Source organism: Choloepus didactylus, chromosome 13 (genome assembly GCF_015220235.1).
Source record: "Choloepus didactylus isolate mChoDid1 chromosome 13, mChoDid1.pri, whole genome shotgun sequence".
In the NCBI taxonomy this organism is placed as follows: domain Eukaryota; kingdom Metazoa; phylum Chordata; class Mammalia; order Pilosa; family Megalonychidae; genus Choloepus; species Choloepus didactylus.
In genome coordinates, this window is record NC_051319.1 from 74,154,897 (window position 1) to 74,180,626 (window position 25,730).

The 25,730-nt window shown below is 40.4% G+C and overlaps 1 protein-coding gene and 1 pseudogene across 6 annotated transcripts in view; one reads left to right on the forward strand and one right to left on the reverse strand.

Annotated features, from left to right (window-relative positions):
• Positions 1–25,730, forward strand: part of LOC119507842 (solute carrier family 22 member 4-like) — an 846,933-nt gene that overhangs the window by 256,481 nt on the left and 564,722 nt on the right. The window lies entirely within an intron of this gene.
• On the reverse strand, positions 12,847–14,198 carry LOC119507838 (annotated as a pseudogene).

Here is a 25,730-nt window from a genome sequence, read left to right on the forward strand (position 1 = left end):
ATTTTTAAAAGATCATGCTTCAGTATGAGTCTTAGAATCCTTCCAAGGGTGGCTGTTTATTAAATGCCTGTTGGAGATACAATCATGGCCCCATAAAAGACACGTTCATCTTAATCCACATTCCTATGGGTGTGAACACATTTGTAAGCAGAATTTTTGAAGGTGTTATTATGAATTAAGGTGTGGACTCACTTGTGAATGGGATCATTGAAGATCCTATTTAGGTGAGGCCAAATTGAATCAGGGTAGTTCTTAATCCATATGGCTGAAGTCCTTACAAGGAGAGGAAATCTAGACAGAGACACAGACTAAGCAAGAGAAGTAGATGTCAGGAGAAGCTGTGAGAGGGGACAGAGGTAGGGATGGCAGAGATGCAAGCCAAACAACCCCAAGAATTTCAGCAATCAAGCATCAAAACACTACACATTCTGGGCGAAAGGATAGTCGGTTGAGACCTTGATTTTAGACTTCTAGCCTCCAAAACCATGAAACAATAAATTCCCATTGTTTAAACCAATCCATTGTGTAGCATTTGTCGTAGTAGCCCCAGAAGACTAAGAGACTAGCGTCTAGAGACCGTGTGAAAAATTGCAAAGAGCACTGGACTCATTCAAACTTGGCAAATTCATACCCTTTTCTGGGTCTCTGTTTACATGCCTGTACAACAAAAAAGTTGGGCCCATTGTCCAGACATCCTAGGAATCTGTGTTAGTTTGCCTGAATACTCAATGCTTTGAGTTACACCAAGGAGCTCCCAGGAATTAGCACCCTGTTTAATGAAGAGCGAGAGGAGAGTGCAAATGTGGGAGGCAGAAAGCTTATCAGAACTGGATGAAAAGCCCAGACCCACACAAAGCTGCTAAACAGGAGATCTATTTTAACACCCAGTCCTGTTTAGCTACAGAGAGCCAGACTTAATTACTAACGGGCTACATCAGAGGCAACATTGGAATGAGCACATTAACCTGCAGACTTGGGGAAGATGGGCCCGCTCAGTCTTCCTGCTGCCCTTCCTGATCATTCCTGTTCTTGGGGCTCTGATGGACAGAGCTCTAGAGTTTTAAACAAATGGGCTTGAGCTTGGGGCTTTATGCTTTTGTCCATTTTTAAAGTATTTTCTAAGCATCTGTCAGCTTCTGTCTGAATCATACATAAATGCATGTATGAATCACTTCCTTCCCATTTCACATCATGTTCCCCACCCCCACCCCCACTCGTCTGCAGACCCCCACTGCATCCCACCACACCCTACCCCACGTGAAAAGAATGTGAAAGAACTGGGGATTTTTGGTCCTTGTTGTACTGAAAACCTTCCTTTATTTGAAACCAGGAATGCTCAGAAACACTTGGAGTGACTTCCCTGGGGGAAGGATTTTAGGGGATCCATAAGGGGGCAGGTGTGGAACAGAGAGCAACTCATCCTAAAGGGGGTTCTGCCATTGAAATGACCACTTTGACCCAGAAAAGAGCTTGAGGATCTTGCAAGTCTCAACAAGATGACTAAGGAAATCCTGGATTCTTAGAGACAGAAGGCATCCTAAAAATTACTTAATGAAACTTAAATAATTTGGTAAAAAATGTGGCTATGGAGTGGGATGATTTAGGCTCAGATTCTTGCATCTTTGTCACTTACAAAATTTGCACAACTAAATGGGTGGCCTTGGACCAATTAAGCAAATTCTCTAGTCCTCTTTTCCTTTTCCTATAAAAAGGGTAGCTACTTTCTTCCTAGAGTTCTTGTAATAATAAAGATAAAATGAGATTTTCCATTTAAAATACTTGGATTAGTGCCTGGAACATTTTATTAGCTACCATAATAATATAGCGACAACAACAACAATCCTCTAGATTTTCCCTAATGAGTAGATTTTCCGGCACTTCTGGGATCAAAGGCAGCAAAGTCATCCCAACTACAGAATGATTTTGTTTGCCCTTTGCCCTGGTGCTCCAGGTGCTTTTGAGTTTTGTTATTTTTGTGTGTGTGGTTATTTGCCAATATTTTAAAATTGGGAGTTTTTGCAATTTTGCATAAAAATCTAAATTTCTTGAATCTTTTTGAAAAATCAGAAGATCTGGCAAACACAAAGCCCACATTCCTGCATGGCAATCATCAGCTGGAGGGGAGTAGGGGCTGCTCCCTCTCTCTGAGGCATTTCTCTCCCCTTCATCAGTCTCCATCACTCTCTGCTGTCTTACTGTTACACCGGTTTACTTCACGTGTGTCACCTTGTGTATTTGAGTCACTATTTGAGTTTGAGTTTGCCACCCTTGATGTGGTACCCAGAAGGTAACACCACACTTTGGTGTGCTTTGAACGGCATCATCATGATTTGAGAGGATGCCATGTAACAGTGCTCATGATTAGAGTAGCCTATTTTGAGGTACCTCTCCAGATCACACTCTAATCTCTAAAATGATTTGTCTCTCCCACGCATCCACCCACCCACCCACAGCCCTGCTGAAGGGATAGGAGTTAGCCAGCTGGCACTAGGTATCTCATGGGACTGCCCCTCTCTCCCCCTACCCCAATGCCCAGCACAGATGGGTGGATCAGAAATTGACACCTCATCTGAAATAAACCTATCAGGTTCTCTTTCTCAGTATTTTAAAACTGGGATAGTGAGAAGCTAGGCCTGTGGCTGATGATGGCTATACTTCAACTACAAACTCCAGCTAAGTTGAGACAGGATGGAAGTGGGGGATAAAGCCAAAGGACACGCCAATCAGAGTTACAGAGGAGAATATAGTAGCCAGGGGTCCTCAGAGGAAATCAATCTGCAAATCTGCAGAGAGAGACTTACAGAGATAAGCAGCAGAAATAAACCATGGGGCCTCCCACAGAAACATAGGACATAGTGTCCATTCCTGACCTTCTAGCCCTGGAATTGGGTAGACTGGTTATATGTGCTTTGCCATCTTGAACTACACACTCTCTGACCTTCCTTTTTGATTCCTATGACATCACCTTTTCAAATTATCCTTCTACCTTTCGGGACACTCTTCTCAGTCTCCTTTGTCACTATTCTTCTACAATTGACTTCAAAATGTCAGCATTCCCTGAACTTTATTATAGGTCCCCTTTCTCTTCTCTACACCTACTCTTAGATGATCTCAGGGTGATGCTGATTATATGCTAACAAATCCTAAAATTTTAGGTATGTATTCATGTTTTAAAATTGTCTCATTTCTTATGAGAATGTGGAGCTGTCTTGGGCAAAGTTCATCTCTCTGGTTCACAACCATGTCTGTCAGAAAGTAGTTACTCAGTAAATAAGTGCTAAATGAATGAATGATTGATTCAGATTTGTGTCTTCTGCACAGATCCAAGTAACTTCCTCTAGGCTCTGCACCAAGTCCCGGCCACACTGGCTGCCTTTTGGCTTCTCCGACTTGCCAAGCTCTTTCCTGCCTTGGGGACCTGGAAATGCATTCCCTCTGCTTTCAAAACTTTCCCTGGGCTCTTTCTTCAAGTCTTGGCTGAAAAGCTTTCTCCTCTGTGGCATTCTACCACTTCTCAGGTACTGTCGATAATTACACTTTATCCATTACCTGCATTGCCTCAGTTTCTTTTCTTAATTTGTAAATGTGCATGGACATATTTGATTACCATATATTTGTCTGTGTTCCACCACTATACACTTTCTCCCCTCAAATATGCTGTCAACTTCTTGAGCCAAGGATTTAACCCACCTTGATGCACTTAGTGAATGGACATGCTCCTATGATGTGGCTTATTTTATTCTCTCCACAAACCTCATTTTTACATGAGCAGCCTGATTTATTCTTGCAATCAAAGAGCTTTGACTAACACAATTACACTGACGAATAGCAATTTATACTTTGTAGATGCTGGGACCTAATCGCAATTACCTTACTGACAGACTTGGGAGAAACAATGACCTTCACTGATGACTTCACAATGACAATAATCATGCATATTTCTACAGTTTACAAAGTGAATTTATATCTATTATCACAGTTAATTTTCCCAGCAGTCTTCCACAGCAAAGGCCGCTTGAGACACAGAGGTCAAAACAGCTAATAGGAGCTTGGACCAGAGCCTAAGTCTTCTGTTAACCAGCCTGTCACTCTACTGATACACCTCATGGCCTCCACTGTCAAAATTATGCTGCTGCTGCTCCTGCTGCCACTACTAAAATTACTGCTTCCAGCTATGGTTTAGCAAACATTTACTACATAGCAGGCACTGAGCTAGTTGTCTTACTTTAATTAGATCAGCAATCTTCCTGAGAAGATTGAAATTTACATTGTTCTTACAACAGATGAGGGAACTGAGGCATATAGAGATCACAGAGCTAATAAGTGGTAAGCCAAGATGTGAGCCTAAGTTTTCTGATTCCTGAAACCAAACTACAAACTACTATACTATAATCCCCCGTGCTACAAAGAGAACTTGAAGAACATCTGGGTCTTGGGAAGTCACTCCTGCAGAATAATCCAGGGCCAGTGTTATTTGCCATAATCCCAAGGCCTTTGAGGTACAATGGTGAGTTATCCAAAACCTACGAGCACGGGATGCATGGAAAGATGTGACTGAATAACAGCCTCTTTACCAACATCTCTCCTGATACAGGGACTTAATTAATGCACTTAATTGTTGAGAGATATGTAATGAGATTATTCAGAGCCTTGGCTGCACATCTCTTTCTCATTGTTAACTGTGCTAATTTGCAGTGATGCTCAAGATGCTGGCTGAATGAAAACAAGAACTCCATTTGCTCAGTCAAGAAAGAGGTAATCACACCCAGTAATTTGATTTTGATGCAGTGCTTTTAGTCCCTTCTTTTTAAACACACATATTCTTTATAAATAGGTGAAGGTGTGTGATCATTTGGTGAATACAGGAAGGCTGATTACCACCAAATGTGGCAAAGGGAAGCACAGTGAAACCCTCCTCCATCTGGCAGCTTCCTGTATTTTTTTCCATTCATGTAAAAAAGAAAGAACCGGGAAAGGAATAAAGGAAACATATTTATTGCACATGGCAGTGTAGAGCATTGTGTAAGAATCTCTCAACCATTCTTTACCTGAATCTATAGAGAACCTTCTGGGTGCAGCTATTTGTACCCCCATTTTATAGATAAAAGGAGACTGGCTTTATTCATTCTGTGACAAGAACTGAGAGAAGAGTTAAAACACCCAACTGTTTGATTCAGGAATATAACAAATGGACATATTGAGAGATATGGAAAAAAAAGAAGAAGAATGGGGGCAGGGGTGGGGCTGTGGAGATGGTGCTATGTTACGTTAGCAACCACGAGTCCAACTATCTATATCCACAGATTGGATTTGATATGCTTGAATTAGATCATCAAACAAATGCTTACACAGTTAAAGTATATTTGACTACTTAATTCAATCGTATAAAAATAATAATATATAAAAACTTGTTCTTTTAAAGTCAAGTTTGCTTTTTTTAAATTTGCCTCCATCTAGTTCAATCATATGTCATTACTTCTTTTGTCCTTCTTTCAACCTTCCAAATCTGAAGTTTGGTTCAAAAGCAAATTATCTTTTTAAATATAATCCTCTTGTTTCTAGACCTCTCAGGGAATGGCTTTTCAAATCAGTTTTCACTCAGTTCACACTCTGAAATTTCAAAGACCTATTCTAACTATTCTATGTGCCCATTCCAGAGTCCCCCACTCCCTGGGTTTATTCCATCATGAATATAAATCATTGTGTTTGTTATGTTTCCCAAATACCCATTCATCATCTATCTGAGCATTGTTCAAACAGACTAGGGTCAGTTCAGTGCTCACCTTCACAAAGCTGTGTGCTTCTGTTTGTGCAGCCAAATGAGCACTCCAGACAATTAGCTACTTGCTGTGGCTGCAGCCAAAGGTCTCCCCCATAGGGAAGGAAGAGAAATCTTTAGGAGGAAGCTCTATTCAGGCATCAAGTATGGCTTTTAGCCAAGGAGTCAGAGCCTCTGTCTACCCTCCAACTCAGGTCCAGCTTTTGTGTAGCAAGACAAAAGAAAACAATGTCTACCCCTTCTCTCCCAGAGGTGACAAGCAGAAGGAGAGAATAAAGCTAGCTTTTAAAGATTCAGCCATTGAACTCCCTGCCACCCCAAGAACCTGACCTGAATACACTTTCTGAAAACCCCAGGAGGCAATTGTGCTTTTCTTTAAGAAGCTGTCAGCTTGGAAAGAGACCACCAAGAGGGAAAGGCATATCAAAGCTGGAAGGTCCCTTACTGATTATTGAGTCCAACCTCCTTAATTTATAAGGACACAAGGACAGGAAGGATTTCTTTCAAGCCCCACAGTACAATGCTGGGTACCCCAAATAGCATCAGAATGAACTATTGATAAGGCAAAGCTTAGTTCATTGCTTCCCTTGGTAAAAAGAGAACCCTGCTTAGAGTGAGTCTTGATTGTATATCAGAGGGGGAAAGGCCAGGTCAGGATATTTATTGAGACTTTAAAGCCTGGTTTAAAGAGAGTCTTCAAGAAGTGAGGCGAGTCTTGATTAGGATAGGGCAAGGATCAGGCTACAATAGTTTAGAGTTGGTGGAGTCAGCAAGGCTGGGATTTTGAAGTGAGGGATTCAGATTCTTGGTGTATCAACTGTTAGGTCATTCAGGAATTCACACAAATGCAGTGAGTCATGGTTTAAGTAGAGAGTTTAAGGTTTATTAGAGGAAGAAAGCAGAAGAAAGCAGGTGGGAGCCATCAGAAAAGAAAGAAAGGAAAAATGGCTCCGGCCCTCTTTCTGAGAGCAGCATTTTTAAAGGAAAAACCCACATTGGGTGTTGGGGGGAAGGTCCTGCTGAGTGTATTCTGGGCGTTGATTGGGTGAGTGCTTATCAGTTTCTGCTGACTGGTTACTAGGGTTTTAACACACTACTCTTCTTTGATGTGCACTATATTATCTATGTGGAGGAAGCAGGCCTTTTGGCTTGTTTATGGTCATTCATCTTTATGGGCATATCTGATCTTGCCTTCTCTGCCCCCTGGAGTCTAGGTGCCACTGTGACTGGGATTCCTAAAACAGCCTTCAACCCTTAGTTTATGGCACACCTGGTATTTATGAGATAAGCAGCAGGGCCCATGGATCAGACATTCCTTCTATATGTTGGACTCTTTTTCTGGGGCCTGACATAAACCATTGGTTGATGTTTTCTAATGAAGAGTTGATAAGCCTTTCAGGATGTTCCTGAAATGAACAATGAAGTTATTTGCAAGCTTGGGGTTTGAGGAAAACAGTCAGTGTGGCTGTAGCATAGTAAGCAAGAGAAGAGAGGTAGGGGGTGATGTGAGGCTGGAAGATAAGGCTTTTTGAGTATAATTGCAGTGCCTGACCAGGAAGGGTTTGGTCCTGAGACTGCATTTATAAAGCTGCTGGTTTACCCTCATGGAAACTCACAGTTGGAGCCATTTTTCCCTGGTCAGTGAAGAAAACGCAGGTTGGATTCACCAATGAGAAGTTGGGAGATACTCAGACTTTGATCTATTTGTTTTCCCTGAGCAAAGCAAGAAAAACATCAACTAGATCAGCTCTGGGTCTTCACAGAGCAGTAACTTATCTTTTCTTCCTCTTCTTCTTCTTTTTTTTTTTCTTGTTTGTTAGTTTGCAAAAAAATGCCCGTGATTCCAGGATATTTTCTTATTTTTAGCCATTATCATGCTCCAATATCCATTTTCAATTTCTAATGTCGAGTTGGAGGGTTTTTGTGGCAGCTCAGCTGAAAAAAACAGAAAATGGATGTACAATATGAAAGACACGATTTATTTTTTATTTTCCTAGTATAGCGAGTTCTCCTTCTGGTTCTTCCTAAAGCCAAAAAAACTTTTTACTAGTACTTAATTAGGCACACCATTTTCTTTTCTAAATGTAGACTGGCATTTCTTGGAGTCCTGACATCATGTGCATTCAGTATTATTAACAGATGATGATTAACTATTTTTTTTATTAAATTCAGTTTTATTGAAATACATTCACACACAATACAATCATCCATGATATACAATCCACTGTCCACAGTATGATTACATAGTTATGCATTCATCACCACAATCTATCTCTGAACATTTTCCTTACATCAGAAAGAACCAGAACAAGAATAAAAAATAAAAGTGAAAAAAGAACACCCAAATCATCCCCCCATCCCACCCCATTTATCCTTTAGTTTTTATCCCCATTCCTCCACTCATCCATACACTAGATAAAGGGGGTGTGATCCACAAGGTCTTCACAATCACACTGTCACCCCTTGTAATCTACATTATTATATAATTGTCTTCAGGAGTCCAGACTGCTGGGTTGGAGTTTGGTTGTTTCAGGTATTTACTTCTAGCTATTCCAATACATTAAAGCCTAAGAGGTGTTATCTATATAGTGCATAAGAATGTCCACCAGAGTGACCTCTCGACTCCATTTGGAATCTCTCAGCCACTGAAACTATTTCGTCTCATTTTGCCATCCCCCTTTTGGTCAAGAAGATACTCTCAGTCCCACGATGCCAGGTCCACATTCATCCCCGGGAGTCATATTCTGTGTTGCCAGGGAGATTTACACCCCTGGAAGTCGGGTCCCACGTAGGGGGGAGGGCAGTGAGTTCACCTGTCGAGATGGTTCAGTTAGAGAGAGAGAGGGCCACATCTGAGCAACAAAGAGGTACTCAGGGGGAGACTCTTAGGCACCATTACATGCAACTTTAGACTCTCCTTTGTGGTAATGAGCTTCATAAGGGCAAGTCCCTTGCTCGAGGGCTCAGCACATCAAACCACCAGTCCCAATGGATGATTAACTATTTTTCAGAACATTGTTTGATGCCTCCATGAAATCATGCAATAGTCTATAGGCAAGTTTACCGAGGCTGTGTAACAGATCTGAAAAGCCAGAAATTCAGTGACTATTGGAAAATAGCAAAGCGCTCTCCTCACCAACTAGAATACTCATTCTTACTGTATAAATCCAAACACTGGAAGGTAGGACAAGCTAGGCCACCTTAAATGGCCTGGGAGTTGTATTGCTAGCAGATAAGGGTATGGATTTTTGGTTTTGCTCTCATTTACATCATTAATAGGTAGCTGCATGACCTTGGGAAGGTTATTTAACCTCTCTGAGCCTCAATTTGCAGCCTTTAATATGGGCATAATAATAGTAACTAACTCATAGGGCCGCTCTGAGAAGTCAATCAGAAAATCTGTGTCAAGTTTTTAACTCAGGCCCTGGTGTATTATAAATCTTAGCTATTGTTATAGAGATTGCTTAACAGATATAATGCTGTTGATTCTAGAAGAAGTGTATGGGTGCTGCTTGTGTGTATGTATGCCTGTGTTTCTTTGTGGACACAGGGTTAATGTATTAGCAACAAATCAAAATAGTGTAGAGGAGTTTATAATGAAAATCTACAGTCTTCTGCTCACCTTGTTCCTTCCCTTATCCCACTCCTTTTAGGAAACCCCTCCAAACCATTTTTATTTTTCTTTCTTCTGAAGGTACCCCACATGTCTAAATAATATACCTGTACACCATTTTCCTGATTCATCAATTTTAGGCAATATCTTTTTTACTCCATTATGTATGAATTGAAGATTTATTTGTAACATTATTCCCTCTTGTACTCTTGTCTTTCCCCAGTGTTTAATGGTTATCTTAGTATTTTTATTTCTTATGTGGCTCATTTTTATAACTTTTTTTATATAATACTTTTACACATATATGTGTGTATATATATAAACATTCGCTGTTAGCTTGGAGACATACCAAAACAGGCTGCAAGCCAGATTTGGTCCAAAGCTGACCTCCAATCCACGTCATTCTTCGGTTCTTGAAATGATATTAGTCTTGACACCTGAGTCTCACTTCTTGCATTTATAACCCCCCTGGTACACCAATCCCTTTTGGATAGCCATAGACATGTATTTTTTATTCTAGAGTCTCTTTTATCTTTAAGAGGAGGATATCAATCCTCTACTCTGCTCCTCCTTGATTTCTATATGTATTTGGAAGTTGTCTTAGGACAGAGTCCCCAAAAGCAGAGTCAGAGAGGGGATACTTGTCATGGAGGGTGTGCTCCTAGGGGAACCTGTAGAGATGTGAGGGAAGCAGGGCAGGGAAGGAGAAGAAACCCGGAGTTTAGCTTCAGTTTCCATGGGGAGCTCAGGAACATGAGTGGTACCACATGTAAAGCTGCCCTTTGTAAACCCACCCCCCTATCAGTCAGTCATTGGCTGCAGGCTACCCAGGAGGAGGAGTGTGACTTCCCTATTGGGGCAGGAATATGTCAACCAAGGGCAAATGTCCTGAGAGGAGCCCGTGGGTGAGCCGCTGTCAGCCAACACTAACACTGGCCAGGCAAAGGGAGTCTGGGTGGTGCACCAACATCTCCTCCCACATAGGGTGATAAGGAGGGGATAAGATGGAGACAAAGGTGGTGATGACCTCTCCTCCCCTTCCTCCTGCTTCTATTTGAGATGCACTGTTTGCATAGTATTTTTGCTTTGTAATGTCCCATTTGGGACTTGCCCAAATACACGCACACTTATATGCACATACATGCACACCACCACTAACAATGACAAAACAGTAAGACACTGAGTTGGTGTTATTTCCTCAGTTTAAAAACAAAAAACGCAAATCCCCAAGTGTTAATGTGGCTTATCCAATGCCCTGTAGTAACTGGTAGGAATGGGTCCTAATCCCAGTTGGTTTTATTCCACATCTAGTATTCTACACTAACACTCTTGTTGTTGTTTTCATAGTACTTTGCATTAAATCCTTTTGTCTCATATTTATTGTCTCCATAATTAGCCTGACTTTGTAGGTCCACTCTTTTCTCTAAATGTATTTTGTCTTTTGCATTTCAAACGGCCTCAGTCTTCTTGGTAGTCTTGCTCATTTCCATCTTTTCCCCTTCGTTCGTATTACTCCTCTGTTAGCTAGGACACTTTCAGCTCTAGAGAATGGACCAACTAAACATGGCTTAAACTACAGGAATATGCATTCTTTATTTTATTTTACTTTTTATTTATTTGTGTGCTCATTTATTTTTTCTTTACTTGTTTTATTCTGTACCAAACATTCATTGATAGGTTTGTCTTAGTTGACCAGGCTGCTATAGCAAATACCATACAATGGATTGGCATAAACAACAAAATTTTTTTACCTCATGATTTTGATGCTAGGAGAAGTCCAAAATCAAGGCAAAAGGAAGGCATTGCTTTCTCTCCAAGGTCTGTAACTTTTTGGTGCTAGTGGGAGTGGTTTTTTTTTTTTTTATGAATCATCATTTTATTCTCCTGAGATATTATGCATGATCCATGATAAAACATACAGGTAATACAAAGTCCAAAGGCTTGTCATGTCGTATTTATGAAATAAACACATGAAAAGTAAACTACATGATAACATTGTGGGGAGAAATCATGGTTTCATTTATTTTTCATAAGAGACAGGTTACGAGTGCATGACGTAAAACCTTAAAAATCATCACCAAATTGTGCTAAGGATATTGCAAGAGATTATGCAGGGAGAAATCTGTGCAAATTCATCTTCTTACTCAGTATCAGTTGGTGGGGGGGACCCCGATATTATTTCTTTAAATAGTTTGCATATATTCAGGCAAAATACATTTGAAAAATTGAACAAGTAGACATCTGTTCCTTCTTTATGATCAAATAACTATGCCAATGAAGGAGATTCGACAGGAAAAACTGAGATGAAAAAAATCCAAATAGAAGTCAACACTGCTATTAAGATTTTTCTTTTAATATGCCATGAGATATCTTGATTGTATATTTTCTGAAGTACTTTTCCAGCTGCATCTTCCCAACCATTCCAGAAGATTTTGCCAGTTTTTTCAATGCAATAAAAGGTACTGGATATGGTTCTGTCCACCTTATCTTTTTTAAAGAAATATAATACTAATGACTTCAATGGTCATACATTCTTATCTAATAAAAAAAAAATACCATTTACAAATACCAGAAACACAGTTTTGAAACATCTGCATTACTTTTGAACTGAATCAGCATTTTGTGGGTTTTAAAGAAGGCAGCAGTTTGAACTCATGACTGATGTGAAACATGTTTCTGCTGCAGGAAGGGGAAGAGAGGAGAATGCTGCATTTCTCCATGAGCCCCAAAAGTGTTCAGTTCATAAAGTGATACATCAGAAGCAAACATGCAATGGTTGTTTTAAAATTTTTACTGCAATATAACAATGAAGTAAACAGTAATTAGACACCTACCAATTTTTTCCCAAAAAACAAACAAACAAAATGTAAACAGGAAAATAACTCTGCCTATACTTGTACAGCTTCTCAAATCATGTTAGAAGGGTCTCATCACATTCAATGATCAAGAATTTTAAAATAGCAGTAATTATTTTCATTTTAAGAAAAGGTACCCCTTCTTCCCCATCCTCATACCCCAGGTATTTAACATGAAAGAATGGGCTTCCTAACATATTAATTTCATACTTATTTGAAGCAGCAACAATAACCATCAACAATTTGGCATTTCTGTTTACAGTTGCTCCAAAAATTTTCCCAATATCACAAAGCCATTATCCAGTGTTGCCAAGAAATAGAGACTGTAGATTCTAGGTAGCAAAGATTCTTTCTGAAACCAATGTTAAGTCAAAGAAATATAAAGCAGGGCATTACACTAAATTTCTGGATCTAGTACACTAAAAAGAGTGAAACCTAGGAAAAGTTACTTACTATTTTATAGAAGAAATAAAGACCTGCAAAAGCTGATTTTTGGTTGTATAATATTTTACACACTGTGTGGATCTGCAGCATCTGCCAATAAGCAGACATGTGCTGTATTTATCTCTGCCCTATGTCCTAGATCCCTCCCTCCCCACCCCCAACAATCTACTACGTTATACCAAGTATTGTGGATATGAGCCCAAATCATCCCAGACAATCCAGTGAACAAAGTTAGTGTAATGCACTGGTGTGAAGTGTGAGATAAAAAAAAGTCCCTTTCAATCTTCATCAAAGTTCTGCTGTAGAAGAAAATTGGCAGCCAAATTCTCATTCTTCTCACAAGCAAAATATGCTTGTATCACAAGTCCTTCAGGAAATCCTAATGCCTTTAACCTTTCTATAGCTTCTTTTTCCTGAGGTGTCACTTGAATGTAGTTCATATGACCACTTCCAGCTTCTGCAATTCCTCCACTGCCACCTCCACCCCCTCCTCCTTGACCACCAGCTTCTTGAACTGGTTCATTTAACATCTGAATAAAATGCTCCTGGTGTTGTCTAATTTGCTGAAGTAACTGAGGATTCTCTCGCCCTATCTGTTGTAGCAATGCTGGAAGCAGGGAAGGATTCTGTTGAATGATTTGTCTCATCTGTTGGAATTGAGGCTGATTTCGTAAAAATTCAAGTGGATGTCCTCCGGAACTTGTTGTTGTAGTTGTTGCGGTTGTAGTTGCTGCTGCTGCAGCCACTGCTGAGACTGAGGAGACCCAGTACTAGCCGCTTGAGGGAGGTCCACAACAGCCTGACTTTCTCTATCTCCAGGGATTCCCATCAAAAGGTACTCCACTGCTCTGTCAGGGTTGTTGAAACTGGCTCTCAGGGCTGCAATTACTTGCTCTTGTTCATGGCCCATTGACATGATCTCAGTTACCATATTCTTGTAAGACTGACCTGTCACAAGTGCACTTGTTGCATCTTAAAAAAGGTTTGACCGAGAAGAATCTCCTGATGTGCTGTCAGTTGATGTTGGGCTAGAAGCCACTGGTGTCTCTGCTGGCTTTTCTGCAGGTTTCTCCTGTTTAGTTGCACTAGCAGGTGCAGGTTCAGAAGATACTGTTGGTGACGCTGGAGTGATGGGTGTAGGTGTGGAAGTGGGAGCCAAAGCTGGGGCAGGGGTTGGCGCCTGAGCTGCGGCTGCTGCTGTAGAGGAAGTAACTGTAGCAGTAGTGGCGGGATTTGATTGCTGAGTTGTAGCTGGTGCTGGTGCTGTCACTGCTTTTGGCTTAGTCACCATAACCACCACAAAGTTTTTCTCATCAATTTTATATTCTTTGAGAGCAGTATCATCATTAAGGATTTTGCCTGCATAAATTAATTTTTGACCTGCCACTGGAAAGGCATCTTTCCCCTTTTCAGATTCAATCTTTTCTTTCAGTGCTTTCACCGTCTCCTCCGGGTCAATGTCGATCTTGAAGGTCTGCTGCTGGAGGGTCTTCGGGGTGACCTGCATGGTGCCGCCGCGCTGCTCCGCTGCTGGGCCTGCTCCGGTGCTGGCCGCTGGGCGGGGTCTGTGGCCTGGCCGGGCCCGGGGGTCGCCACGCTCCTCGCGCACTCGAGAGGAAGGCGGTGGGGGTGGGGGCTTGTCACATTCGCCCAGCGGAGCGAGCTCTCCCCCAGCCCTGGCCCCGGGCCGCGCCGCTGCCGTCGCGACTGCGGCCTTTCCCGCGAGCTCGGGCCGCCGTGCTCCCTCACGCGCCGGGCCCCAGCCACTGGGTCTGCAGGGAGCGCGAGGGACTCCGAAGGACGAGCAGAGAATCCGCTAGCTCACCACAGGATGGTGGCCGCCATCATCGTGACTTGCCGAGAGGCCGTGGGAGTGGTTTTTTTTTTTTTTTTTTTGGGAGTGGTTTTTAAGTGGTCAACAAATAACCTCTCTCCACAACCACTCACAGTATCAAAATATTCAATCGCACACATGCACATGCATAGTAAGATTAATTTATCTTATCTCCATTTTGTATATAACTGGTTGGTAAAGTACCGATTAATGAGGGTTTTTTTTTTTTTTTTCATGTAGCTTGAGGTTGTGCTTATATAACACAAAGTGATCTGGTCATAATCTTGTAATTTTATTCAATGATACGGAGTACAAAATGCTAATCTGAGGTCTGTCTTGCTACCTAACACATTGTCCATATGTGGGCTGTGAATTGACTGTTCCTCGGTAAACCTGAGGACATACACCACCAACTACTAAGATTGACTTGTTTGCACTATTCTCTTTGGGGAATTAAGGGATGGGTTTGTGTACACATTTGGAGCAAACAGTTTGGGGATAGCAGGAGCAACTTGGAGCATAAATTTAATTCTAAGATGGTAAGAGCTAATACACACAATCCTAAAACAACTATAGGTAAAAACATAGTTGATTGACAGAAGGGATAGGTGCCCAGAATGCTTTCCTCAGAGATTGGCAGAAATTGCCTGGTATGTGAGAAGGAAGATTCTGGTAAAAGAATGGACCTCTTAAGGTCTGTGGCATAGTGGTTTAGTTGCAAGTATCAGAAAACTGAATCAGAGCTAAATTATACTAATGAACATTTATTAACTTAGATAAGGATAGCTGAAAATAGAGGAATAGCTGTATTCAGGCTTTGCTGGAATGAAAGGCTCAAACACTGTCGGGGGACCAGCATTCCGCTATCCTTCCTATATTGACAAACAGGAAGGAGGAGTCTCTTTTTAAGTAGCTTCTTCAAAGTGCCTGAGGTTTATGTGCTTGGCCAGTTGAACAGGATACTCTGATTAACCCAAGTCACCCTCAAGTTAGCATGGTGTTCCACCCAAGCCATATAAACTAGAAGTAGGGTCAAATGTGACTCCCAGAAGAAATATGAAGTAGGAAGAATAAACAATGGGGCTTGTAACAATAGATATCCTCTGTGGTGTTTTAGAGAAGAGAGTGACCTCTAAAGTCCAGGAATCTCAAGATCATCTGAATTATACTTCTTGCAAAGAGATTTCACCATCAAAAGAAACATCCTCTTGTGTTGGTTTCTATACATTTCTGAAAATGCTTGTATTGGGATTCATGCAAGCCAAATAGTTTTGTCCCCATGAACATCATAGCATGGCAAATAAAAGATTGCAACACAGCTTCATTTTGCAGCCCACGTGACTTGAGAAAGTGAATCTAAGCTCTCTTAAACCCATCTCCCTGCCAGAACAAGTGGTAAACAAAACATAAACCACTTTTGTACCTGCTTCAAATTTTGGTATAGTTGAAAGGCAATTTACTCTGGACTGAAAATGAAATTCTTGGCAAAAAGAAATGCCTATTAACAAATACAATAGTCCCCTGGTGACAAGATGGAGGTGTACAACAGGTACATTTGTCATTTTAACTCCAGGGGAAGACTTGAGGTATTTTAATCATGCTGAAGTAGATTTCCAAGTAGAAACCACACCATGTTTGATATAGGAAAGGGTGCCAACATTATTTCTTTGAATGGGTTACTTTCTATATGAATAATTAGATAAGAGAACTTAGTCTGTATTTACTCAATTCCTAGATATCTAAAAATATATAATTGGCCATTTTTATCAAATTTATCTTTTCATCCACCTGCCTACAAATCACTCCTTTGAATGCATCATTCTAACCAAGCCATCCCTCTGCTCAAATACTTCAGTGACTCTCCTTACACCCAGAAAAGCTATGTCTCAATAGCCAGGCATTCAAGACATTCCATAATAAAGCACTGGAATATTTTTCCAGGCTTAATTCCCACTATTTTTGCATCAGTCAGGAGAGGTTAGATCATTCTGAACGCACTTGTTTTCAATTACTGCATAATAAATTACCATAAACTTGCAGTGTAAACAACATAAATTTATTGTCTAATGGTTTCTCTGGTGCAGGAGTCCAGCTCAGCTGGGTCCTCCTCTCAGGGTCCCGCAAGGCTGAAACCTAGGTGTTGTCCAAGCTGCATTTCTTTCTGGAGCTTGGGGTTCTCCCCCAAGCTATGTGGTTGTTGACAGAATTCTGTTCCTTGTGGTTGTAGACCTGAGGTCCCCTCCCTGCTGTGGCTGTTAGGTAGCGGTCGCTCTCAGCCGTGAGAGGCCACCACCAAATGGGCCTCTCACAGGCCCTCTCGCAACATGTGGCTTACCTCGTGAAATCCAGCAGGAGAATCTCTCACTTCCACCTCCTAGGATGGAGTCTTATGGAACATCGTGGAATTACAGGAATGATTATGCCATATTCTATTGGCTAGAAACAAGTCATTGCTCAGGGGAAAGGATTATACCAAGGTGTGCCTCCCAGGGGGTGGGGCTCACTGGAGCCCTTCTAGGATTCTGCCTTCCATGCCATGGTAACAAACAGCCTCTAAATTTCAGTGCCTTGAAACAATAATGGCTTATGTATACTATGGGTTGACTGAGAGCCTTAGCTTTGTGTCATTTGGTCAGGAAACCAGGCTGAAAGGGGCCTCAACTCCATGCTTTCCTTATTACCAAGGTAGGAAAAAGGGAATATAGGAACTTGTTTTTTTTTTAAAATACAGTTTTATTGAGATGTATTCACATACCCTACAGTCATCCACAGTGTACAGTCAGCTATTCACAGTACCATCATATAGTTGTGCATTCATCACCAGAATCAGTTTTTGAACATTTTTATCACTCACTCAAAAAAAAAAACAATAAATAAAAGTAAAAAGAATACCCGAACTATTCCATCCCCCCCATTCCACCCCCTTTTTCGTTTAGTTTTTGTCCCCATTTCTCTACTCATCTGTCTGTACACTGGACAAAGGTAGTCTGAGCCACGAGGTTTTCATAATCACACAGTCACACCATGTAAGCTAGCTATACAATCATCTTCTAGATTCAAGGGTACTGGGTTGCAGTTCGACAGTTTCAGCTATTTCCTTCTAGCTATTCTAATGCACTAAAAACTAAAAAGGGATATCTATATAATAGTGCATAAGAATTCCCTCCAGAGTGACTTCTCTACTCCATTTGAAATCTCTCAGCCACTGAAACTTTGTTTCATTTCCCTTGCCCCTTTTAGTCAAGAACATTTTCTCAATCCCATGATGCCATTCCAGGCTTATCCCTGGGAGTCATGTCCCAGGTTGCCAGGGAGATTTATACCCCTGGGAATTATGTCCCACGTAGCGGGAAAGGCAGTGAGTTCACCTGCCCTGTGGGCTTAGAGAGAAAGAGAGAGGGCCACATCTGAGCAACAAAGAGATTCTCTGGGGGAGACTGTTAAGCACAATTATAAATGGGCTCAGCCTCTCCTTTGCAACAACAAGCTTCACAAGGGCATGCCTCAAGATGGAGAGCTCATTCTACCAAAATATCAGTTCTCAACATTTGCAAGAACACCAGTAACAACCCAGGTGGGGAAGTCCAACATTTCCACATTGTTCCTCAGTTCTCCAGGGGAGCCCTGCAAATATATCCTCATTCTCTGTCCAAATTACTCTGGGGTGTATTGGAATGTCACACTAACCGGTACAAACCTACCAGATCTCACTTCCTATTCAAAGTTCCATGTAATTATGGTATATATAAACTGACCATACAAGTTAAATTATTTAGTGTGCTGCAGAAAATATAGATCCTGTACCAAATAAACATCTCTTCCCTTAGTCTCACATAGAGGTTGAAGTTTTAATAGGAACTTGCTTTTGCTCAAATCTCTATGGTCAGAATAAGGGACATGGCTACTCCTAATTTTAAGGGGTCAAGAAAGAGAAATTCTCCCTGGTTCCCTGAAGGAAAACTAGAAATATTTGATGAAGAACACAAATGAGAGCCACAATTCTTCTCCCACAGAATGTCTTGCTGTGTTCTGGAAGGAGCTGACAATTTCCCTGCTCAGATCATCGGCTGTGTTTCATCAACCTGGATGGCCTTTCTTCCATATTCCCTTTCCAGATTTCTTGCATGCTGCATGGTCCAGCTCAAAAGCCACCTCAGTAAGTTATTTTCTCATCTTTTCCAACAAAATTAATCTTTTCTTCTTGCATCTCCCATAGCACACCTCTGTACTGTCTCCCTCTATCTGGACTGGTATTTATGACTTTGTAATTTTATCCTAGTTGACAGTTTTACATGCCTTATCTTCCATATTGGATTGTGAACATCCTGAAGGCAGGCACACTGTTTGAGTCAAAATTATTTCCTCTAGATTATCTAATCCAGAGCTATACTCACTGTGGTACCAATGTTTGTTGAAATTGATCTTGCTCCCCCAGAAAGTCTATTTATAAAAGTAGTTTTTGGTAGAACTTTTAACTATTTAACTAAAGGAGTTGCCTGTTTCCCTTATTCTGTCATAAGCCTTCATTTTTTCCAGTCAGACTCTTTTCTGAATATAACCTAAATCCCTCTTGAAGTGTTTGTTTTTTTGTCCATTTCATTTTGTTTATCCATAATGAAGATCATAGATCATTTAACACAGTAGGAAGAAACTTAAAGATTGTCTAGTCAGTGATTTGAAAGTTTTTGTTTGTTTTAAGAAGCTGACTCACTTATGCAAACAAAACTTAAGCAGGACACCAAACTATAAGATATCATCAATGACAAAAAAAGTTGCTGAACTGAATGAAGTGAGAGTGGAGTCTCAAGAGTCCAAGTTGCTTAACAGCTATTGCCAGGCTGTAATCTCCAGAGTGGACCTTAGGACACATCTATGGAAGGCTGGACATTTAGTTTAAAATCCCCTGATATTGACCCAACTTTTCATATTACTGATAGGGAAACTGAAGCTAGAGAGAGTAAAGGTCTTACCTAAGACCTGCATATCCCATAGATTTACGGTTGTAAAATCTATTTCAGTAAACTCTATTGAACACCTAATGTGTGCTGTTTGGCTAATACCAAAGAGATAACAAGCCTCTTATTAGAGGTAGGCTTGGAAGTCACATTTCCTAACTCTCAGCCTCATTATGCCTATAGTTACAATGATTAAATCTTCCATTTCTTCTAAGTCCAATTCTGTGGTTTAGCAACATCAAGGTTAGAAAAGAAATGGTTAATTTCTACATTGGATCTGAGAATGGACTTCACACTGAGTTCAAAGCCAGATGAGCTCCTAGGTCACAGTTGGTGATTCCTGTGAAGGTGTGTAGCAGCCCCATTTACGCACCTTGAATTCCTGGGACTCCCACTGTCATCAAACACAGGAGAAAATGTCAGCCTCTTAGATGAGCTCTCTCTTGCTGGGAATTCATTTATATTTCATGCAGATTGGCATCCATGTTCAAGAAAAAGATCAAAAGGGATAAGTCCATCTTATCCAGTCAGCTGCCCCTGCACAGAAAGTTCCTGTGATGACTCAGCTATAATTGGAAGGTGACTTTCCTCACACATGTGGGTGACTTTTATCTATTGGCATCCATACAACATCTATTGTTGCCCAAATTATCTTGTAATATATATGCTGTTAGGTTAGAAAACCCATACAGACAAAACAAGTGGAAAATATGTTAGTATGTGATAAGGTCCTAAATTATAAAGTATGAGCTGTAAGTGTTACTGGAGTTTGAATATGGCATTGATTAGAGTATACTAATGTTACTGGAGTTTGAATATGGTATTGATTAGAGTATACTAGAATAATTAGAAGAAATCTTCCATGGGGTGGAAATGTTGACCAAAGTCTTGAAAAATGTCATATTTGAATTGTTTGGGTAGATGGAGGTAAAGGGAGAGGGGTGTCACCTCAGCCCACAGCTATGTCATGGATAATGATGGAATAAACATACCTTCAGAGTAGCTAAAGTAAAACATGCACCTACAACATGTTAGGCTTTATATTTATCACTCAACAGAGATAATCCTCACATTAACCTCAGGAAGAGGAACTGATATTATCCTTGTTTTACACAGGAAGAGCCATAAGTGTTTTAGTAACTGTAGACCATACAGTTAGTGAATGATGGAGCTAGGATTTAAACCTTCTGGACTGTATGATCTCAGTGTCTACATTATTAAACAAAGCACCCTACTGTCTTTGGTCACATGTAGGAAATAGTGAGAACAAAAATCTACTCTGATGATTCAGGGAGCCACGTTGGGGGAAAGAGTGAGAGAAGTTTGGGCAGGGAAGGTGGAGTCAGCATAGATTAGAGGTTTCAACTGGGGGCATTTTAACCCCTGCAGGAGACACTTGACAGTATCTGGAGACAGGTTTGATTGTCACAGCTAGGGATGGGGCAGTTGCTATTGACATCTTCTGAGTAGAGGCCAGGGATGCTACTAAACATTGTACAGTGCAGAGATCATATGCTCAGAACAAGGCATTATCAGACCTCAAATGTCAATGTTGCTGAGAGACCCTGGCAAAGAAACTAGATTTTTTTCTTTAGGTAGTAAGTCCTCGACTCCAGAACTAAAACGTACAAAAGTAGCATTCCAGGTTTGACATTTCATATGAACAATTGCCCATCACCTAATTCCACAAAGCAGACTCATCATTTATTTCCTCAAACTGCTCCGTTTCCAGTGTTTCCCTACGTATCTCTCTCATGCCTCCACTCACCTCCAGACCCACTTTGAACACTTCGCCAAGCTACCATCTTCTCCTACCTGGAGTATGACAGTGAGAATTAGGTCTTCCTTCTTCTACCTTATGGCCCTGTTAGGAAGTTCTTTACAAAGAAGCTGGTGCAATTTCCATAAAAAGTAAATTTGATCAAGTTACCCTAATGCACAAAACTATCCAAAGATTTTCCATTGCCCAAAGTAGAGGAGGTGGTATGATTTTTTTTGCACCCTAGGTCTCTCTCTTCTCTCCTACTCTCTTTCAGTTTCCTGAAAGTGCCCCTCTCTTTCCTCTAGGCCTTATAGCAGTTATTCCTTTGCATGGAAACTTAGCATTCACCCCCTTTCCACACTCTTCATTCTTTTCATCTGGATAACACCTCCTCACTCTTCAGATTTCAGCTTAAAAATAACTTCCTCATAGGGGACTGTCTTAAACTTGCAGACTAGGCTTCTAAGTCATGACATACCACCCTGTATCTCCTCTTTCATAATGCTTCTCAGATTTCTAATTATAATAATAGCTCCCTTCCCTGGTAGACTGTAAATCCATGCAGGTGAGGTCTGTTTCTGAGTCAATGCCATACCCTTAGTATTTAGTAGGGGCTCAATAAATATTTGTTGAATTTACCAATAAATGAAAACAGTCCTGGGCACTGAGTAGGACAGGATAGATATTTCTAATGTCACTTCCCCACCCATTGCACACCTTTCAAAAATGTGTGCAGCATGGGCAGGGATGAAACAAATCACAGGTGCATCTCATTCAAGGAAATGGAAGACTCGGTGAATGAAGAATGTTGGTAGACATAGGATTTTGGATAATTGATGCCAAAATCTTTATAGAGCCACAATAGAAGCTATAATATCTGGAGCAAAGTCTTTATTTTCCCCTCAGCATGGTTACCATGGCTTGTTAAAATAAGGACTATTTGCTGATTAGGAACATTCCAACTGTGTAGATTACAGACAGTGTCATATAATTATTTATAACTGAAGTTAAAATCACTGCTTTCTCCTGAACCTGAGAAGACACAGACAAGGTACAGAACATTCTTCTTCAGAGCAGCAAACCACCAAAATACCTTCTTTAATGGGAGAATAAGCACTTCCCACATTTTCTCTCTGAGAATGTCAATTCTCTCCCATACACAGTTTCATTTTTTACTGCTATTTATCTCCTAGTCTTCCTTCTGAAGGAGTCTCCCACTTCAAGACTAAATTTGCCACCTCTAAACAAAGAGAAACTATTAACACTCTTGCTGAAACTTACATACTATATCTCCTACATGGTCTGTAGGAAATTTATTTATTTATGTATTTGTTTGCTTATATACGTTGGGGAGGCAAATAGGTAGTCCACTACAGCTTGATTTCCTTATTTGAGTCAATTTTATAATGATCTTTAATTTCCCTCTTACAGTGAAAATACAAGTCTCATCACTAGCACCTTGATTAATTGGACTTTAGTTCCAAATGACAAATTTCTGGTGAATACCTCATTTGAAGGAAAACTTATTTCTGTTCTATAAAAGGTAACATAATAGCTCAATTCTCTGTTCTGTTCTTGAAGGGTGGGTGTTACCTTTAAGATTACAAATTTGACATTGTAGAATTATTGTTTTATGGAATCAGGCATAGAATCAGTTCTAAATAGATTTTATACAGGCAATTTCCTTCTGACCTCCCTCTCTCCTTTCCTCCCTCCCTCATTGCCACCTTCTTCCCTTCCTTCCTTACATCTTTCCTTCCTACAAATACAAATTGAGTTTCAAATCTGGACCAGACATTGTTCTAGCTAGACCCTGAGGATTCAGTTGAGAATTACATACAAGTTCCTAGCTCTGACAGAGTTTAAATTCTAACAAGAAAGAGAAAATAAAGACACAATATAATAAATAAATGAAACAAAAAACAGTATAGTTTCTATAAATAAAATAAAAAGGTAAAAAATGATGAAGTTAAGCTGATCAAGTAAATATTTGAGAGAAAGGTGCTGCAGATAGAACAGTGAAGCTAAAGACTCTGAACTAGAATCCAACTTGGCATCTGTTTCAGTTTGCTACATCTGCTGGAATGAAATATACCAGAAATGGACTGCCTTTCTTTTTTCAGTACAGCTGTCTGTTTTAGTTTTTATTTTTTTAAATATGAAGCAGAAACAAAGGTTTTGAAGGGCTAGCAGAAAAGAAGTGGCACCAATTTTACTTTACATAGTCCCCTCCTCTAGGCAGTTCTGCAGATATCAGATCTAACTCATCATGTGAATTGGCTATCAATCTCCTAAAGGGGACCAGTTCTTTAAACATGCATGGCCTGGAGTTTCCAAGACGGTTTTCCTCCCTCTCTTTAAATTCTGTGGACTAGAAAGGTGTCCACTTTGCTTAAAACTCTACATCCATGTTCCAGGAGCCCTGAGGGTCTTCCTTGGCATGCACTTCATGGCAGGCCATCAAATCTGCAGCTACCTTGGATACCCTTATCCTATCCACGTTGGCTTCCATCTTCAGCTGTTCTACCAGCTTCCTGGCTTGTTCTGTGCTGGCAGTGGTGTTGCTGGAAATTAGAGCGCTAGCTGTATTTTCCAAACACACTTAGCTCCTACAGCTTGATCAGAGGAGCATGGCTTTTCTCCTCTCTTTAAGTTGATCTGTGCCTGGACTGGCTTTTAACAATGGGGAATTATTAGCTTATAAATTTACAGTCTAAGGTCTCAAAATGTCCTGATGAAGGCATCAACAGGATGATATCTTCTTTGAAGACCAGTTTACCAGTGAGCTTATGTTCCTCTGTCACATAGCAAGGCACATGGCTATGTCTGCTGGTCCTTCTCTTCTGGGTTTTGTTGCTTTGGCTTCTGCCTTCTCCCTCTCTGGCTTTTTCTCTAAACTTCTCTGGGCATTTCTCTCTATTTCATCTCTCAGCTTCTGTGTCTGTGTCCTTGTCTCTTATAAGGGACTCTGGTAAGGGGATTAAGACTCACCTTGAATGAGATTGGCTACCTCCCGATTGACATAGCCTAATCAAAAAGTCCCACCTACAATAGGTCTGCACCCACAGGAATGGATTAAAAGAACATGGCTTTTCTGGGATATATAACAGCCTCAAACTACCATAGCATCTTTGGTAAAGAAAAAAGGCAAGTTTGGCATGTACGGACTAAGAAAGGAGGGGAAATGATTGAGGGAGGCGTTGAGATGAAAACAAGGGCTAGATCATGCAGGGTCTTGATATAAACACACACACACACACACACACACACACTCTCTCTCTCTCTCTCTCTCTCATTTAATTCTAATATTGGAAAACCATTGGCATGTTTTAAGTAGAAATATGATTTAATCATTTTTACATTTTAAATGTTAATTCCAGTTTATTTGTGGAGTAAAAACTTTAGGGGATGGCAATATTGGCGAGAGAGAGAGATCTTCTGGGGACCATATCAGTGGTTCAGGGTATAGGTTATGGTGGCCTGAACCAGGTGGTAACAGTGGAGGAAAATAGGTGGGTGAACTTGGCACACTGAAGGCATGCTGTACTGCACGACTGGGTGGAGGGCAACCAGTACCACACTGTAGTGCCTGTCCACTTCAATGGGAATAATTTTAAAGTATTACCATCATTGCAACACACAGAGAATTCTTAGAATCCTGAAATGATCTTACAAAATGTTGCTTCTTCCAGCTTAGTTGCATCTGCAAATCAACTCAAACAAAATTGATGTACTTATCCAACTCAGACATAAAAATATTTAATAGGACTTAATTGAGGACAAGGCTGTGTGGCACGATGCTAGGAACTGCCCTCCTGTTTGACATAATTGCATTAATCTACACCCTAATTATGGTAATTTAATTGGTCCAAAATCCACCTTATGTGTATCATCATTTAGTCTTTCCTAATGATGGAAATTGTAAACATTACAGTTGGTTCACAGGATAGATATATTTGGTTATTTAGCTTTTTATTTTCCCCACTTTACACCATTTAGTCATCCATTTTCAATTCTATAATACAATATCAAAACCCCTTGCTTTGCCAGTAAGTTCCCTTCAGGACCAGACCAAGTCAAAAGGGAGTAGAAGAAGTTGGGAAGTGAAGGGGTTAAAGTAAGAGGCGACCAATATATATTTTTCATCATGCCAAGAATTTTATATATCCCTTTTTGCATTTGGCTTCCAGGAAGTTCAAGAACTATGTTAATTTAGGATTTTGGAATGCAATTTCTACTTCTATGTGTATGGTGTTTGCTATTCTATATCCACTTTGTAAATATCTTTTTGCACATGTATCTTTTATTATAATACACCTCAAAATATTGTTACATCTATCTGATACTTTTAAGTTGACTTCTGTTTTGGTACCAGTGTTACTTCAAATGTGAGGAAATAAAAGTTAAACAATGAACATCTACAATATATGCATGATTTCATTCCCATGAGCTAAAAATGATAAAACTCTAATCTATTGTAATTTTAGA